The sequence below is a fragment of the Vicugna pacos genome, chromosome 11 (genome assembly GCF_048564905.1).
Source record: "Vicugna pacos chromosome 11, VicPac4, whole genome shotgun sequence".
Lineage (NCBI taxonomy): Eukaryota > Metazoa > Chordata > Mammalia > Artiodactyla > Camelidae > Vicugna > Vicugna pacos.
Genome location: NC_132997.1, coordinates 12108613 through 12128099, shown reverse-complemented (window position 1 = coordinate 12128099; position 19487 = coordinate 12108613). Strand labels below are relative to the sequence as shown.

General features: G+C 42.0%; 1 protein-coding gene across 2 annotated transcripts in view; it reads left to right on the top strand.

Annotated features, from left to right (window-relative positions):
- The window catches only part of LOC140699628 (trafficking protein particle complex subunit 9-like), a 217159-nt gene that overhangs the window by 186946 nt on the left and 10726 nt on the right, over nucleotides 1-19487 (top strand). Inside the window, exons 1-2 of one of the 2 annotated variants that reach the window (XR_012077865.1) lie at nucleotides 5204-5323; nucleotides 5854-6078. The exons of the other annotated variant lie outside the window; for it this stretch is intronic. The gene's annotated coding sequence lies outside the window, so the exon portion shown is untranslated. Of the gene's footprint in view, nucleotides 1-5203; nucleotides 5324-5853; nucleotides 6079-19487 lie in introns of those variants that run through there. 2 annotated transcript variants of the gene reach the window in all.

Below are 19487 nucleotides of genomic sequence, written 5' to 3'. Positions count from 1 at the left end.
CTCAATCGGGGTTAAAGAACAGTCCAGCACCGAAGGAAGCCCATTCTCGAGCGGTCAACAGATCATTTCATCACTTTCATTTTATTTTTCAATTTTTGATGGAGAAATTATTTGTAGCGAACTGTTCCAGATATTCGCCGCCTGCTTTCCTCATCACCATTCCTTGTTGTCTCTGGTGCTAGTTTTATAAACCAGGTTTCTTCTCTGGTCATTTCTGGCAGCTGGGCTTGCCGAATCCTTGATCTGTATTTGAAACAGAATGCTTCCTCGTGATGTCAAGGTGATTTTCCTATTTCTGAATATTTCGTGTACACTCAGCAACTGTTTCAAGTGAAATGCTCTTGTCCAATTTCGGTTAACTCACATTTGCTGATCTCCTGCTTTCATGCTGAGAGCAGTTTCTTTTTCCTCTAATAAAAGTTAGCAATTTGCATTTACTATGGAAGATACTGGCCCAAGGTCCTTTTGTTCTTAAGAGTTTTAATAGAATTCACCCATTAAAATGTACAGCGGTTTTTACTCTATGCCCAGAATTGTGCATCCCAGTCAATCTTAGAATATTTTCATCCCCCCAACAGGAAGCCCCGTACGCATAAACAGACATTCTCATCTTCCCCATCCTCCCCCAGCCCCAAGGAGCCAATTTTCTCTCTGTGGATTTGCCTGTGCTGGACATTTCATGTAAATCGAGTCACTTCATATAAGTGGAAACGTCTATTGTGACTGACTTCTTTCACACTGAGTAACGTTTTCAATGTTTGCTCATGTTGTGGCCTTAGTCACTATTCTGTGCTATGCTATTGCTGAATAACATTCCACTCTATGGCTGGGCCCCACTGTTTACCCATTCATCAGCTGATACGCATTTGGGTTGTTTCTGTTTTTGGCTGTGATGAGTAATGTCGCCGTGAACACTCATGTGGTATCATTTACGTGGATATTTGTTTTCCGTCCTCTTACGTGTGTGCCCAGAGAGCAGAATTGCTGGGTAAGTCAGAAACGAAATGTTCAACTCTCTGAGGCCCTGCCAGGCTGTTTTCCAAAGTGGCCACGCTGTGTTACATCCTCACCAGCAAGGGCTGCGTGCTCCGCTTCCTCTCTGTCCTCTTTAGTGCTTGTTACCATTTTTTTTTTATTATACCCTATTGTAGTGAGTGTGAAGCGGTTTCTCCTAGTGGTTTTGACTTGATTTCCCTTACAGCTAATGCTATTGAACATCATTACATTGTGCTTTATGGACATTTGTATATTTTCCTTGAAAAATACCTTTTCAGATACTTTATTAACCTTTTAATTGAGTTGCCTTTTTATTGTTGACTTGTAGGTTATTTTTTTCTTCATTTTGAGATACAAATTCCTTACCAGATAAGTGATTTGAAAAAATTTTCTCCTCTGTGTTGTTGTTTCACTTTCTGGATGGTGCCCTTTGAAGCAAAGTTTTAAATTTTGATGAACTGCAATTTGTCTCTGTTTTCTTTGTTTCTTGTGCTTTTGGGGTATTATTTAAACTCTGAGGTATTTTATTTAAGCTTTTATATATAAAATAACTTAATTCTTAGGACCGTTATAGGAGATGGGTGCAGTTGTTGTCCCCAGTCTATGGATAGGAGACTGAGATGCAGAAAATTTCACTGAAATATCAGTGTCACATCTACCTAGTGCTGTGGGATTTCAGACCCTCATGTTTGTCCCCAGCATTTATGATCTTCACCACCATGCTCCACTACTGCCTGGAATCATTAATGAAAATGACTTTCATTTTTTGATTTCTTGTTAGTTTGTTTTCTCATTGGGGACCTCATCTCCTTATTTTCCTTTCGGATATCAGTGTAGATTTATTTTAGGTCTCATGTAGGCAGAAGCATTGCTATCAGTTAACTTCTTTATTACTCACTCTCCAGTGATGATTGTTGCTAGTTGACCTAACCAAGTCATGCTTAAGTCTTTCCTGCTAATGACACTAAAAACAGTCATGACTTATAGAATGCTCAAAGAAAGTACTTGATTGATTTTATTTTGCTACCCAATCAAACCAATCAAGTAAAAACCCCAGTGTTGACACAGACTATAAGTCCTCCAGTATAGGGTCACTGTCTTCCTTCTGTTTCATTTATTTGGTCACAGTGTCTGGATAGTGACTTGCTGTCCAGCAGTTTTGTGAGGATACTGTGCTCGTGAATCATTGTAAGGACAGAATTTTGAAAAAAGACTGTGTTGTTCATTTCACAAGGGAAAAGATAATATAGAAATACTGCTCAGATCTATTTTAAAATTAAACTTGGAATTTTGAGAAGAATTCAAGAAACCATACAAAGCTCTTTTTCACTAATTTTAGATCTATCTTAGACACATATGTTTACATAGCAGAGTAACTTATCAAGTACATTTGACAATAGGAGTGTAATATTGATTATTTGTTTTAGTTGAAATATTCTACCTGGGATAAAGTAATCAGTGCCCATAAATGAACAAATATGTTTGTATTTCTATGCAACATGGGAGCAGAGTTCATGTTTCTATATAATATGTATGACTGTGTGTTTTAATCTGTCTGTCAGTGTTTTTATAGTTTTTCAGCCATGTTGTAACTTCAGAATTCTTCTAACATATTCACTCCCGATACTACTGCAGTTTGCACTGTGTATCCTATCTTATGCATGGGATTCCACTGTCCCCTCAGTGAGGAATTTCCTCTCCTATTGAGCTAGTAGCAGAGTTAAAGGAACAGTGATTTCAAGGCCTTTGCTCTCCACGTGTTCGCAGTTGCCTGTCAATCACGATTTTCCCTTTCTTGTGTTTTCATTGTGCAATTAGAATTTTTGAAAATAATTATTAATATGTTTCACCAGTCTCCCTAGAAACTTGATGTGTTTGTGCTTTTCAGTTTTCAATTTATGAAAATTGTAAATGCACACTTGTTTTTAAGTAGTCCTTTTTCACTAGATATTTGTTTACCTCTTTATAGTTAAAATAATTTTTCCCAATGAATGAATCGGTGTGCATGTTTTAAAAGAAACCTTACTTTTTATTTTTCTTATTCTAACAGGTATATTCGTTGTACAGAATTTAGAAAATAAGGATAAACACAATAATAACTTAAAAATGGCCTCTAATCTCACTTGTAGATACAGTTGTAATGTTTGAAATTGAGAATTACAAGTCCTCTCACTTTGTTCTACTCTTTCAAGTAAGTTTTGGTTACTGAGACCCTCGAATTCCCATATGAATTGTAGCAGAAGCTAGTCAGTTATTGCAGAGGAGCCCGCTGGGATTGTGATCGAGACCACGTTGTATGTGTGCTTCACTCTGGGGAGCACTGCCATCCCAAGAATATTGTCATCTGATCCAGGAATTTGCGTGGTTTGTCTTTCCAGGTATTTAGGTCTTCTTTAATTTATTTCAGCAATGTGTATGGTTTACATAGTATTATTTTACTTTAATTTTTGCCTTTATACTGAGGACAAGTGTGCAAGGTACCAGGATTAGAATTGTATTATAGCCCCGCAACTTGCTGCCACCATGGACGCTGCGGTCTCTCTTTGCCCTTTGTAAAATCTCGCACAAAATAGGACCTAAGTAACTCTCTCTTGAAAGAATGATTATATGATTGCTGGATGATGCTTGAGAGTCCTTGTGATGATGTCTTTTTCCCAGACTTTCCCCTCTTCTTAAATATGCCCTTTCTCTTCCTTTCCTCCAGCCTGGGTTTCAGCCTGCCTGTGGCATTGATTTTCCTTGTCTATGGACTCTTCCTTTCACTAGTTCCTGATAATGTTACATGTCGGCTGTGGAAACTTGCTAGATGTCAAGAAAGAGCAAATCCATTGCATGCTAGTATTTTTAGAGTGTGTTATTGAATTATCAATTGAAATTAAATCAGGCTGACCCATTGAGCCATCCCCTGAGCTCTTTTCGCCTTCCTACAGGTGATACTGCTCTCGTTGCTGCATGTGCCCTTCCCCCAGACTTAGTTTTGGAGTTGAGTAAGTCACCATCACTGGAGCCCTCTCTTGAAAAGATGAAGAGAGCATTTGCTCCTTCTCCCTGCTTGGGGACTTGGATGAGATGAGGTAACAGATAAAGAATGGAGCCCCACCTCATTCTGACCACTGCTCTTTCCGTTCATTTCTCCAGGGGAAGAGTACAATTCAAAAATATAAAGATTGTGAGCTAATGAAATATACAAGACAACCGATCATTTATTAAATACACTTTCATGCCAGAAACAAATGCATTATACACACAAAAAGCACATAAAGTACGGTAGTACTGTGGTTACAAACGTGGGCCGAGTTCGAGTCCTGCTCTGGAGTGACAAGTTCTGTGAGATGGAGAACTTGTAGGTCGGCTTAGCCTCTCCCGGACTTTTTTTCTGTCCTGCAGAGACAGGGCTCGCTAGTCATCCCTCCCCCGTAGAGGTGCTGTGGGTTGTAAATGATGCGCGTGGGCAGGCCGAGCACAGCTGCTCGTTCCTCGTAAGTGCAGGATAGCACAGCTTTTGCGGTTACGGCTTTATGATCGCACCGTGTAGACTCTCAGTGCTCCGAAGGGATGTCTTGCGGATTGGAGATGGGATTCTCACTTCTGTAAATACCCAAAGATTGTATTATTGAGCCTTGCTGATATAAATCTATTCTTTAGAAAGTACATAATGTAGATATATTTTTCAAACATGCATGCTTTTTGTCTTTTATTATTTATACTTCTACCCTCTCATCACGTGGTGTGACTTTTGATGGAATCCAGGAAACAGTCCTAAGCCACCTGCCTCTTCACACTTCTTCGTGATGGTTTTCTTCCTTGACTAGAAGAGGGTTTTGCATAGGAAATTTTGTTTGCTCCCCTTCTCTTGGAGTCTCCCTGTTTGTCTGCCCATCTCTCACCTGTCCATCTGACCATTTCTCTACCCACTCATTCTTCTAACTTGTTCCAAGAAGCACTTCAGGCAGCTTACAGAAGAACAGATACCAAATAAACAGGTGAGAAAATGGGGCCAAGTTCACAAATTGAGGCTCGGAGTTGAGCCTGTGTGAGAGTTGCAGGCGTGAGACACACGCCTCTGCCTTGTGACTTATAAGATAGACAGCATCAATGTGCCTGAGGCTCCCAGCACACACAGGGAAGCAGGATTTGTGGGAGATGCTCACTGGCTGTGAAATAAATAAGTGGCTTAGGAGAAGCCCAGCCTTTCCAACTACTAAGACTTAGGAGAATATTTTGAGTGTCTTCCAAAATCTGAGTATTGCATCTTTTCTTTTTCAGAGTTTTATGTATAGTTGGTTAACATTCTATAACTGGAAATTTCTCCAAAACTGCTGCCCACGTGAGTCCCATGACTCGGGAATGGGGTGGTTCTGCTCATTGACGGGTGTTGGCCAGAAACGGAAAATGACAGCCTCAAAGGAGCCTGGGATTTGTCAGTTATGTTTTGTCAGTGCTGTAGATTTCAGAAAATGCTTTTACCGTTTCTCTCCATCTGAGGAAGCAGCGTGCTCTCTTCCCAGCATAAGGAGCTCAGGGTCTCGGGATGGTGGGGGCTGACTTCACTGCCGTAAAGACAGCTGAGCTAGTCACTGCATGTGTGGTGCTTTCACGTAGCGCATTTCATGTTTTTTAAAAGGTTTCAACAGGTAGTTAATTAACTGAGTTAATTAACATTTAATAAATATGAGGCTTTTTTGAAAAGACAGTTATAGGGAGAATATAAGTTGTGAACACTTTAAAAATGGCTTCATTACTGAAATTTCAGTAAGGAAGATTCAGTTTATCTTATTTACGCCTCTCTTTAAAAGTAACAAAGAAACAAGACAGAAAAAGCAGAGGATTATTTCTGTTCTTCCTCTCGGTTTGCAGGTGCCCTCACCTCCAGTGGCATCCATCCAGACACCAGCACTGACACTGGCCGTGCTCAGAAATGCCTCAGCCCTGAAGACACAACTGACAAATAGAAGGGAGCCGCGGCCTGTTACAGCGGGTGCTCTCACTTTGTGGGTCCTTATGTAACTGCGTGGTGTTATTCAGGATCGCCCTTTCTACACTGTGTGACGGTGCTGCGGTGTCTCCTAGTTATTTGTTTCTGTAACTACTCATGTATTTTTTTCAATGTGTGGTACTAGACATCTAAAAATGCATTTTTCAGATGAAAAATAATGTGTATTTAATATAAAAGTCTGAAAAAAGAGTCAAAAGGGTCTATCCTGGTCCCAGTACTCAGAGATAATAATTAACACTTTAACATCTATTTTCTGTTCTTTTCATCAATGTGTATCAGCTCTGTCATAAAAACCAGCGAGCACTGTGTGCATGTTTACTGTGTGGAGACCTCCATTTTCCATTCGGCTTATTACACATTTTTCTACAATATTCTATCTCCCCTGACATGATTTTTAATTACCAGTATAGCATTCTGTTTTGTGGAGGCATCGTCCATTTTACTTTGTACTTAAGTAAACTTTTAAATTCCAAGTATACTTACTTGAAATTCTGAAAAGAGAACTGTGGTGGTACCTAAAGTCCCCTACTTCCCTTCCCCTTTTTTCCTGAGAGTAAAAGCTGCTGACAATGTGGAGTATATATTTCATGACCTTTATGCCTTTGTCATATATATATACACACATACATACACGTATATGAGAAATCTATGTATATGTGTGTGTATATATGCTTTATTGAAAAATAAGGCCATACTATATGTTTTCTGCAGCTCGGTTTATTCACTAACATATATATCATAGACGTCCTCCCCCTCCAGACTCACCCGGTCCTTTCAGATAGAGTAAAGGGGTCTCCTGATGTGCAGGTTTGGTCTCTTGTGTAACGACACCTTTCGTGGGAGAGTACTGTGGACAAGGCCTTGGACCACGCCGAAACGCCGCTACTTTAGTGCCCACAGCTCGCCGTGATTTACCGCATCATTGTCTTGATGGTGAACACTTAAGTTTTCTCCATTTTCCACTGTCAGAAAGGGTGTTTGACTGGCATCCTTCTTGTACAAACATTCCTGTGATCTTGTATGAGTATTCCTTTAGCTAAGGTTTCTGGAAATTTAGTCCTTGGATGTGACAACTTCATACATCACAGGATCCTTTCAAGTGAATCTAGAAATTCCTTCTCCTGTGGGGAATGAAAAGATGTAGAATAAATTATGTAACCAATTCTCTATCGCTGGATATGATTTCACTTCAGCTTTTCTTCCCACCATTGTAAACAGTGCTGTGTAAATGTTCTGATGAGTACATCTTTTTGAACTGATTTTTTCTAAGTGTAACGATTCCTAAAAGTGGAGTTCAGCCTGTGTGCACACACGTTTTTCAGAGTTTACATATCCATTGACATGTCATCCTCCAAAAGATCGCTCACAGTTTGTTGTCTCAAAGATGGACACTAGCTATAATATCTTTTAAACATATTTGCCAATATGACGAGCAAAATGATTTTCATTATTTTAGTTTGCACTTGATGACCAGTGAGGTTTTGAGCATTTTTCACTCATTAGCCATATGACTTTTAAAAAGTGAATGATCCCTTTTGTCCTTTGCAAACATTTAAGTGGGGGAGCTTCTTGTTGCTTTGTGACAGCTCAATGTATATTATGAACATTAACCCCTTGTCTTCATCAACATGTATCAGAGAGCTTTTACTTGTCATTTCTTGCCTTTCATTTTGTTCAGTAGGTTCATTATTGTTGTGGCCCAAAATAATCTTAAGATAGTAAATGTCTTCTTTTTGGGTTTTATTCTTAGAAATGCTTTCTTATAATGGTATAAATTTCTTCTGTAGGTTTTTTTAATCTCTAAGATGGAGATGATAATGGTACTTGTTACAGTGAGGAGAAGCTGAATTGATATGAGCAAAGAGTTGTATTTGCTCTTATTAGTACTTTCTAATATTTACATCACTTTCTGTAATTTTTCTTGCGGTCATTTTGACTGGAATAGAATTTGTTTTTTCCAGGTATTCTCTGATTGTAACAAGACAATTATTAAATTCATACTTTGCTTTTTAATTTGAAATCTCACCTGTAAAAAATACTTATGTACACTACAGTCTCTTTTTGAGCTCATGATTTATTTCTGTCAATCTTACTTTCTTACTCTAGCACTATATCTTACATATTGTAAAAATTTATTTAATATATTACAGTGTGAATTTTTTGATTCTTTTTTCGATCCCTAAATTTCTTGGCTTGTATTATGACTTTATTATTCCTGAAGAATTCTAATATAATTTTTTCAAGTTAAAAAAAACAGATAAGTGTTGTCATGGGATTTTTTAGTAATTTTGAATTATCTTTAGGAGAACGTACATCTTAAAACTGCTTTCCTCAATACAATATGTTGATGTCTCTACTTTCACACTTCTTACTTTACCCCTCAGTACAGTCCTGTACTTTCTCCATGTACAACATGGGCATTGTTTTTGAGTTTATTCCAGATTATTGTTGATGTTTTTGTTAATTTTTTAAGTGAGAAATTTTTGCTATTATGTTTTTTAACTGTTAAAACTGACACCTAGGAAGGCAGATTCGGTTTGTAAATACTCACTTTGTAACTTCTCATTTAAAATTGTAAGTATTAAGTACTTGTTACAGAATCCTTTCTTTTCTGTTTTTAAAAATTTGTTTCCAAGATTCTCAAAATGGTCATAGCTAAGTAGTATAGGTGGGGAGACAGATGGAGAGAGGTAGTGTGGCTCATGTACAAACTGTGAGCACTTTCATGGCTGCCTTTATGCTGGAAAAGCTGCTGAAGAGTCCAGGTTAGACCAGGGGTGGCTTTGTATGCACTTGAAAGCCAGCTTTCCTGCCTGTATGGTGAAGCCTGGTAGATGTGGCAGGTAGATGATCAATGTCGAATGGAAGTTATTGGCTGCACAGAGCACTGTGTCTGAGAACTGGAGACCATCGCCATGGGAAATGCTTGGTGCCAGGTACAATGCAGAGGAGCTGGGAAGCCTTGTGTTAAGGATTTTCCAGCCCTGGGAGTGGGAAGATCAGACTCTGCGTTCAGATCTGAGTTTGAATTCATCCTCTTTAGTTTACTTGTCCTCTGACTTTGGTCAAGCTATATACCGTCTTTCACTTCCTGTATTCTTGTCTCTCAAATTAGGAGAATTACAGCCTGCTGCTAGAGTGTTTGATCAGGTTAAATAATTTGTGTCTATAAGATGCCACGTACAGTCACAAGCTCAGTGAGAAATGGGCTGTCGCCTGTACTTCTGCAACTCAGTGCTTGACAAGACATGGGGGAAAGCCAGTCCCTAATTTGTGTGTGATGCAAGTAAGAACAAAATTAATGTCTTGCCTTTCCCTAGCAGTATTCTTACAGCTTTGCTTCATTTACTTCTTTCCTCCTTTCCTTTCCCCTTTCCCATCCTCCACCAAAAGAGCCTCTCAGAAAAGTAGTTTCAAATTACTTTAAAGGTTGGCTCATCCTCATGAAATGATAGTATCATAAAAAAAACTGTGCACATCACAGAATATATTTTATTTGATTTACACACACACATGTGCATGCAAACACACACACACAAAATCAGTCTACCTCCCACTTGCAGAGGGAGAAGGTCCACTTTTTCTGAGTTTTCATTCACAGAGAGTGAGAACAATGTCTCTTACACAGACTTTCACCCGGCTTCGTGCATGGTGTTTTTAATTGAATTTCTGTTTGTGGCCATATATATAGTCTCCTAATAGAAGAGAGAAATTGGAGACATAGACATTCCGCTGAGATATTGGTGTCATCATATTTTAGTTGTAAAGGACTTAAGACAGCATAGAGTCACAACATTTTATGGGTGAGAATCCATGATGTTGTAACTTGGACAAGAACCTGGGTCTTCTGCCATCTTGTCCACGCGGGTGAAGAGGCAACTGGGCAGGGGATAGTAGGGATCCTTCCTGCTTCACTTCCATGTTCTTGCTAGCTTTCATTTCAGCTGCCTTTAGTTTATGTTCATGAGGCCACTCATGGGAAGGTCACTCTGTCCTGATAGATTGAGTTTCTTATCAGCAAAAAGCTCTGGACCCACTCATATTTCCCAGAGTTTTCTGCTGACCTGCTGACACTTTATATAATTGAGACCTAAGAAACTACTGAATATAAAATCCTTATTGTTATCATTTCCCCTCGAGTACCATAGGAATGGGGTGCTGTCTCAGGCTGTCTAAAGCCAGATCTGAACAAAGATAGGGTGATGGGCTGTGCTGCTGGACCTACACAGTCGAAGGGGATTTCCACCTTAGCTTTATAATCAGGCAGATTAGTTCAAATCTTGCCTTTACCAATTATTATCTTTGTGTCTTGGGGGAGAAACTGTACTTTTTGTGTCCAAATTTGTTTATCTGTAAATAAGTTCAGTATTTATTTTAAGGTTTCTGTTTTAGAATTGAATGAGCTAATTCCTTCATTTAACCTAAAATAGTGATCGCATGGTTCTATGCTGGTGCCTTGGTAGTTGATTACTAAGGGAATTGGCAGTGAGAATGGGGGTGGGGGACCCCTGGATAATAGAGCTTATATTCCAGGATATGCTTGTAAAAGACTGGATGTGCAGTGGATTTTTAGTAAATATCTACTCCTTTCCTAATCTGCATTGATGGTTTATATATCTTTATACAAATATATGAACAATTTTTATTGCAATTTAAATATTTTTGTCGTATTTACATTATGTAGCTATAAAAAATACGTGAAATAAAATGATTTGACTTTTATTTTCTTTTGAATAAGCAAAACAAAATAAAATAGAAAAGAAAAAAGTTTTGAAGGAGTAGAAATAATTTTATTTCTTTGGAATCAATTCCGTATAATAGGTTTTTTGTCGTGTTGTTAAACAGCATATAAAATTGATAGGTTGTGACATACTGGAAATGAGGAAACAGTGGAGACATACTACCTCTAATGCAGTCATTTTGTTACCAAGTCCAAACTCGTTCTGCTTGCTGCATGACAGGCCAATAAATGGGGAGATGAAATGTTGGAGTAAGGAATAGTGACTTTATTTGAAAATCTGGCAGACCCAGAAAATGGCATATTGATATCCAGTAGAACTCTCTTCCCCAAAGCAGAATTCTGTCTCCTTTTATACTAAAAAGCGGCGGGGATGTGGTTGGTTGTTGCAAACTTCTCGCTGTACGAATTGTTTCTCCTTGGAATCCTTTGTTCCTGCAGCTGTCCATGTGGGTCAAATTATGGTGCCCCCATAAAACCTCCAAATAAAAGAAAGGTTATCTATTTTACAACTTGCCATCTGTACATAAGTGTAGAAGAGCTAATATCCTTAAAGATCAGAGCCTGGAGAATAGGCTGTCCTGGATATTTCAGGCTAAAGGCAACTTTTTTTCAAAAGGTGCAGATAGCAAGTCGGAGCCTAGAAAACAAGGTACAGTTTTAAAGCCAAACAAACACATCTAACATGGAGTCAAATTTGTTCTTTTCTATTACAATTTCTTTTTCTAACTCATAAATAATTTTAGTAAGAAACATGAGAAATTTTTTTTATTTTTGCTTCTTAATAACGAATTACAACTACACTTTATTGAGCAGGGATGCTGTGCGTGCCTTGGGGTCACAGCAAACTCTTGTTGGGGGTGGTCGACCCTGCAACATGCCTGATGTCCTGTGTGTGTTGGTGAGGGTCCCCCTAACCAGGGGCTCTCTTCAGGAACCACCATATGGGCATTGACCTCTGGAGACCTCTTTTTCAGCTGCAGGAAATTTTTTCAGATTTTGTGATGGAAAAATCACTCCTGCTGCAGATAATCAGGGAATAAAGGAAGAGGAAAAGGGCTTGAAGTAGAGTAGAAGAGAAGGACAGAAGATCAGGGAACCTGGGGGTTGGCAGCGGGGCCCCGGGAGAGAGAGGAGCAGAGGTGTGGTGGGTCCCGGCTACGGAACCAGCTCCTGCACCTTTCCCCGCACCCAAGCCACACAGATTTTAATTGGGCCCAGGACTCCCTCCTGTCTGGATGTCACCCTGGGCAGAACTTTGAGAATCGAAGCTAAGGGGTGGTCAACACTCACCTAGGGGGTCACTGAGGACTTTGCTCAAGTCCACATTGACTTTTCCAGTCATGTGCCTTCACCTGTTCTTTATCTCAGTATCTGAGAAGCAGGAGCAAGGAACTCATGGAGAGATCCAGGAAGATATCTGACTGTGTTAAGAGACGACAGTCACAGCGACACGTGGAGCGAAGACACTTGCAGTAAAGTAAAATAACTTCACAACTATTGCATCAGAGCTGCAAGTGTGAGAGAGCCTAAGCCTGTCTCAGAGTGCAGGGGACAAGAGGAAAGGAATGGTAAAATTAACACTGACATTTGAAATTTTGTTAAAAAGAATGCTACTGTTAATTGTATCACTTGAATGTATGCAGGTGTTTTTCTATGAGCATTCATAGGTTCACAAAACCCCACCAGCCACTCTTGCTCCCATCTGGTGTGGGCTTTCTCAAGCACAGTGCCCTTCCTGCTTGGGTGGGCCACGCTGCTGGTCCTTGCCTGGGGCCGGACTGCTACAGGACACTGAGTCCCCAAGGCACGGCCTGGGATACATGACAGGAACATCTCTGCTCTTGGCTGAGGGCCTCCGTTTCCCCCTGCAGTGTAAGAATGCCGGTGACTCAGTTAGAAGCATGCATCCAAGCCATCCTTCCGTGTCATCACCATCTAGAAGCGGTGCCTGAATCTTCTGAATTTCTGCAGAATGTTGTTTACAATCACCTTGAACAAGTGAGTGTGTGTCCTCTTTCAAGTGGAGGAATTACTGCCGTTTTCCTGGAACTTACTCACCACTAGTCCATCTGATTTTTCTGTGCTAGGATTCAGTATAGCCTGCTAATAACTCTGCAGTCAGATCTTGAAACCCTGATGAAGAGGATTATTTATTTTCTTTCCTTATATGATAGTATTTTACTTTCAAAATTCTGAGTTTTCTGTTCTTGGAGGAATTTTTTGGGTGTTTGGAGAAACAACTTTGCTCTTACCATCTTTGTGACCTGTTGCTATATGCATCTCACCTGTCTTCTGTCACTTGTGAGGCGGTTCCATTTGTGACCCTGTCCGGGTTATTCATGTTATAAAACATAAAATCTGTAAAAGTACAGAACCCTTTTACTCCGAAGACATTCCACAAATACTCCTTTAATCTGGGTGTGGTTTTAACAAGACACAATCATTAGAACATATACTTGCAGGTTGCCAGTGCAAAATCCCCAAATGAATAGTCTAGCTCAACATCTAAAATCTTTCTTATCTACCTTGGATATGTATGGATAAGTGAAGCAGTTTGCTAAGAACTCAAGACCAGGTTTAGGATACAGGCTGATGTAGCTCAGCAGGTCCTCCCAAGCTGATGCTCTGCCAGAGAGTGGGGTTGAGTGGAGAGGGCGTGCCCTGCCCTCCATGAGCTGACAGTTTCATGGCAAACACCTTCACCAGGTGAAGAAATTGGAGTTTCTTCTATGAACAGTGAGTCTGAAAAGAGCCCAAAAAGCGTGGGAGTGACACAATCCCATTTGTCTCAAGTAGGGGAGAGTGGCTGTGGGGCCACCTGGGAGACTCGTGAGTCCAGGTGGGCAGTGTTGGTGGCTTCCACTTGAGCGGTAGGATAGTGGGTAAAAGCGAACAGATTGAAGGCATGTTTAGATGGTAAAAAGAAAGAATTAAAGCTGTCTATGAAGGTAGGATGGAGTAAGGCCCAGGTTTCTGGGTGGATTAATGAGTTAAATGATGGTCCTGCTGTGTTTTGAGGACAGAAAGCTGCAGAGGGATTTCTGGGGGAAAACTGATGTGTTCAGCTGTGGGTAAAGTGAAAGGTTGTTAGATGTGTGGTCTGGGAGCTCAGGTGAGAGCCAGTAGTGAGTAGGGAGAGGGGAGAGAGACTTTCAAATAATTTTATCTTGTGAACATACATATAAGGATGAGTAATGACACACTTAACCCCTCTATATTCTGTATTTAAAACCCAGTAACATTTTGCTATATTGATTGCAGGGGTTCTTAATTTTTTAATACAAATAAAATAAATAGAAACAAAATAGTGGAGTTAATGAATATCTTAGAGTTGATGTGTGTCCTTGTATGTATTTTGATTTCTCATCTGTTTATAAACATAATCTACAAAAAGTTAACTTGCTTAGAATAAGAGTTAAACACAGGGACATGACACACTCTGTTGGGGGTTGAAGGTGATATCTTTGGCAAATTATGTAGCCTCTCTTTGCCTTTGTTGCATCTTCTGTGAATGCCCCCGGGCCCCTCATCACAGCTGATTTCCTAGACTAGAAGTTGGGAGGGAGGCTGCTGAAGGGAGTAAGAGGTGGCAACTGCTAGGAACAAAGAAGACAGAGACAAAAACAGATTAAAGCCTAGAAACTGAGTCCTAATACCCTCAAAGGAGAAATAATCCCACAGTGTTTTGAGCCACTTACCATAAGGGAAACAAAATCACGTGGATCCAAATCTCTTGAGCATATGTATATTGTGGGTGGGAGGGTATCATCAGAAAAGGGTTGAGAAGAGGCTTTTTGGTTTCCCTTAACGTTTTCAGTAAGAATGGGGCGCAGAAGCGAAAACCACCCGCTTCACAGTAGAAGGTGTTGTTTTGTGCGAAACTGACCAAAGTTTGGAAACCAGTCATCAGTGGTGCTGGGAAATGAAGAGGCTTCTGGATTGGGTTGGGCACTTGCTGTGACTTCCAGGTGACCTGCTGGCTGGGGGCTGTGAGGCGGGCAGTAGGTTTGCAGTGTGACCTGGGCATAATCCCTGGCTCTGAGGCTGCTGGTCTGACTAGCAGACCTGGGCAGATGCAGTCCTATTGGGGCATCTCGCGATGTGGCCTGGGACAACTGCCATGCTGAGGGCGAGAGGAGGGATCCCCTAAGGAGGTGTCCCTGTGAAGAGTAGAAACGTCCTCCTGCAGGGGAGGAAGAGCCTCTGAGCAGCGGGCCGGATGCACAGGCAAGAGCAGCCTGAGCACGGAGATTTCGGGGACCTGGAAGTCATAAAGTGGCCCGAACAGCCTTGTTCCTGAGAAACTGGAGGGAAAAGAAGCTGCAAATGCAGGCTAATTTCAGACCCTGTGGTGGGTCATGAGTGATAGGAAAGAAATGGTCAGGGAGGCACGAGAGAACCCTGTGGTTCTCCCAGTTGGGGCGTCACACCAGAGGGAGGTGCAGAGTTATAGACTTTGTCACTTTTTATCTGTGTGACTTTGAACAATATCACCCCACCTCTCTCTATATATATCTTCATCTGTAAAGTGACAGAGTGACAACTCGTGTCATCAGAAGGCTTAGTTTAGCTCTGATCCTCTTTGTGCAGTCCTGTCAGTGCTGCCCTGCAAGGTTCTGCAGTGGCTGCTCTTACCCTGAGATGGGAGGGCGTAGAAGGGCATTGTAGCACCCAAGGGCAGGAAGGGGTTGCTTTAAAAGCAGACATGTAGCCTCCTGCAGCTGCAGACCTACAGGCAGTTTGGTTTATGGTCGTGGAGAGGACTTTGGAGGTCTTAGCATCGCCTTAAGACTTGTTTTCCCTTGGGGACCTGATTTGCCTTTGCAGATTAATGTTGAAGATTTGGGCTTCTGGCAAAGCTGTTTTCAGAGATGGGTATATATGTAACATATAGTATAAAAGGAAAGGTTTTATTTAATATTTGGGACTTTGTAGCTGTAGGGAACAGCTCTGTTGGCCTGGTTTCCACGGAGGACACTAGCGGTCGTCAGAGCGTGCGGGAGGGCAGGCAGCCTGCAGTGCTGCTGCGGGGGTTCTGCCCAGCAGGACGCTCTGCTGAGTTGACTCTTCTCTGAGTTTGGTTGCCAGAGGAGCAGACAGCAAATAATGAGTTCTGGTGGGATTGTATAATGACAGGAAGAAAGAGGGAGCCGTAGTTCTTCGGGACTACTATACTCTTTTGGTTCCTGATCCAGTGTGTCCCATTACAGAATTGATGAGTTGTGTCTATTCTGGGACTTGATTGAAATAAATGTGCAGCCTGAATATAAGAGTTATGTTTTATTTGTCAGGAGGACTCGAGCCAGGATGACCGCCTCTCGGAACACTCTGAGGGACTGCTCCCAAGAGTAGGGGAGAAGCTAGGATTATATAGGAGCTTTACAACAAAGACCAGGTAGTCAGAACAATAAAACATTGCTTGTTATCTAAAGAAAGCCAGGTATCTCAAGTTCATGAATTTAATGCTTTTCAATATATGGGAGGAAGCCAACATTTGGGCTGACTGAATATATACTTTAGACAAGCACCTAGCTATCTAGGGCCAGTAATCTGTCCTTTCTTATTCTGAGTCTGCTCAGAGGGCACCGTTGTGAATGGCTGCAGGCCTGTCTTCACTGGGGGGTGGCGGCAGCCGCTGATGACTTGTTTTCAGCATTCTTTGTTTAGTGACATGGTTGCAATATTTTCATTCAATTTGTAGTATTTTCTTTCACAGAAAATTATGATATTACCCTGATTATGGATAATCTGGAAGCTTGGAATGGAACCGAGATGGAATTACTGCAGGTAACTTCTACTTTAATAAGCCATGTGTAAACATGAACATGGAGGAAGCATACAAAAGAATTCGGTGGTGAATGGGAAGGGTTTCTGCACGTACAGGAGAAGGCAAGGCAGAATTCCTCTTCTTTGTGGGCAGGTATGTGAGTCCAACTTTCCTTTCTGAAGTGCTTTCTGAGAACTGTATATGGTAATGAACCAACATTGACAAACGGTGGCACACATTGCATTTAAGAGCTGGCTGGCTTCAACTTGGGTATTGGACAGGTGGAATTCATAGGCAGTGGTCAGGTGGATGGGACAGAGATGGAGCCCAGGCCTGGGCCCATATTCAGGTTGCAATCGCCATTTACTCACCATAGCGCCTTGGACTTGAATGTAACCTCTCTTAAACTGATGGTGAATATGTGAAATGGGCATGATAATATTCGTTACTTCCTGGGATTGTTGTAAGTTCTGAAGATTATTATAGCACACATGAAGCACTTAACACACTGACACTTAGCAGTGTACACTTTGTTCGACCACCACGCTTGGTGTGTGTCAGAGCCTTAAAGGCAGCATGTGTCTGTTTAGGATGCACTGGTAGCCCCTTGGCTAGTTTGTGAATTTGGTGATTTCCTTTAATACTTGTAACTCTGTGTGCCATGGGCAGTTATTTTTATGGACAGATGAGGAATCTCAGGGTAAAAAAGACTGTGTAATTTGCCCAAAGTCAGACCATAATTTTGGGTGCAAGGGCCTCGGTTCAGCATGGGTTCCTGGGCCTTCTGCTCTCTCCGTTCAGCACCAGAGCCAGATGTGGGCTCGGCTGTTTCCCAGCCCAGAATATCCGGCAGGCCACAAGACACACCTGGTCCTGTGCTGCTTGAGCAAAATCTCCGGAGGAGAGGCAGTTACAAAAGGGATAAACATAAAAACAGATGACAGCAAATTGTGATCAGCTCTGAGAAGGAAAGGAATACGTCTGGCCGTGCAGAGCTGGGAGCTTTCCCATCGGGGCTGCTCTGGGGGCGCTCATCTCAGCTAAACAAGCTCTGCTGCTGCACCAAGGCAGGAAGGCAGGGCGCGTGTGGCCAGGTAGACAGGGCCTCGTTGATTGTACTCATTCCCTATTAAGTGGCAGGTGTCACAGGCACTTAACTAATAAACAGATGTTGGCCATAATCATCACGCATTTTGCTTGGTAGTTTTATTGGCGCCAACTTTGAGAGGAGGTCTTTGAATATGGGGAGTTTGCCGCATGTCCGTGATTACCATGGATATACCCCCACTGGTCTTTCAACCTAGACTGGTGTGGCTGTCATGTCCCAGCCTTGTGAATGGCATCGTGTAGCTTCTCCCAAGTGGCCCAAATGGCTGACATTGATATGCTTAATTCGTAGGAAATGGTATGTGACAATAAGAGAAAAAGTTAGTAAGAAATTGCAAAACTAGAAAATAACCAATTCTTCCCCTGCTGGGGGACCGTACCCTGTGTCACTCACACCACTCACTGCCTGTCACCTCCTCCCTGAGGACTCCGTGTTCAGAAGCCACTCTGAGCCTTTGAAGAACATTTTGCCTCATGACACTGTTGACTAGGACCTGCGACCTCTCTGTCCCTGGTTAACTCTCTCTTCAAAGCCATTTAAATTTCTTGCAGGCTCCTCCACTCAAATGTAAGAATAGCCCCTTTAAACTTCTTGATGCAGCTCCTTAATGAAGATCTTGGGAAGGAAACCTAGCCAAAACCTGGGAGGTATTCACATAGTGAATGTAACCTGAGCATTTATTGACGTTCAGAATCAGAGCGGTGGGAGACACAGGAAGGCCTTTTTAAGTTAGAAAGTGGAAAGAGAAAGGACTCAGGATGTTTGAGACTGAAACATCTCAGTCCCAGCCAGCAAGGCACCGGCGTTCAGGATGGTGTGTGGGGAGTGCAGAGTTCTCAAAAAGAAAGAAGTGGTGGGATGGCAGGGAGGACATTTAGATACTTAACTGGGGAAGGAAAAAGTTGGCTGAACAATTCATGGTTGAACAAGAGGATTGTGACATGATGTGCTTGTATTTTGGAGAGAAGGGTTTTGTGGAGCCAGGCCTAAGGAGAAATCTCTCTGACTGGGGAGTCAGCACAACAAAAAAACACAGAGAACCGGGCAGACCCCATGGCCCCTGATGGGGGAGAGGCTGCCCACCAATTGGAGACCTGGAGGCTGCTTCTGTCCCTTAGCTGGGGCCTCAGACCTCACTTCACATCCCAGTCCTGTTGATACAAGAAAAAATATGTGGGGCATGAGAAGGGCTGTGTCCCAGGCTTCCGTTGAGCCCCTGGGATGTGCCCCACCAGATTTTGTTCCTTGACTTCATGCAGTAAAGAATTCAAGAACAAGCCAGTGTTGAGTAAAGGTAGATTTATTCAGAGAGATACATTGACAGGCATGAGAAACATCACGAAGTATGGGGGTTTGATGCTCAGATTAAAAGTAGGCACATACTCCACAGAAATAGTGTGGGCCTTCTCCGAAGAGGTAGAGAGAGGGGTTCCTGGGAGGTGGCTCTGTGTTGCTCCTTTTCTTGGGCTTGGTGGTTTCATATGCTAATAAGTAGAAGGACCAGCCTTAGGGCAAGGGGCTGGGATTCCAGGGAGTTGGCCATTTCCCACCCTTTGACCTTTTGTGGCTAGCCTTGTGACTGCCATGGTGCCTGGGGCCGTGTTATTCACCATGTTACTATTACAATGGGTGTATAATGAAGCTCAAGATCTGCTAGAAGTTAAATCTCTTCATCCTGAGCCTCAAGACCTATTGGGGGTTGAATTCTTCACCATTTTGATGTTAATTGCTGTGGTCTTTCTTGAATGGCTTGCTCTGCCCCCTTCCATCCTGTCTCACTGTGATGACACAGAGAGAGCAAAGGCCGGGCCCTGCGTGTGCTCCTGCATTTAACAGCGGGAGATGTGGGGTGGGCTGAGGATGACTCTGAGTGGTGAAA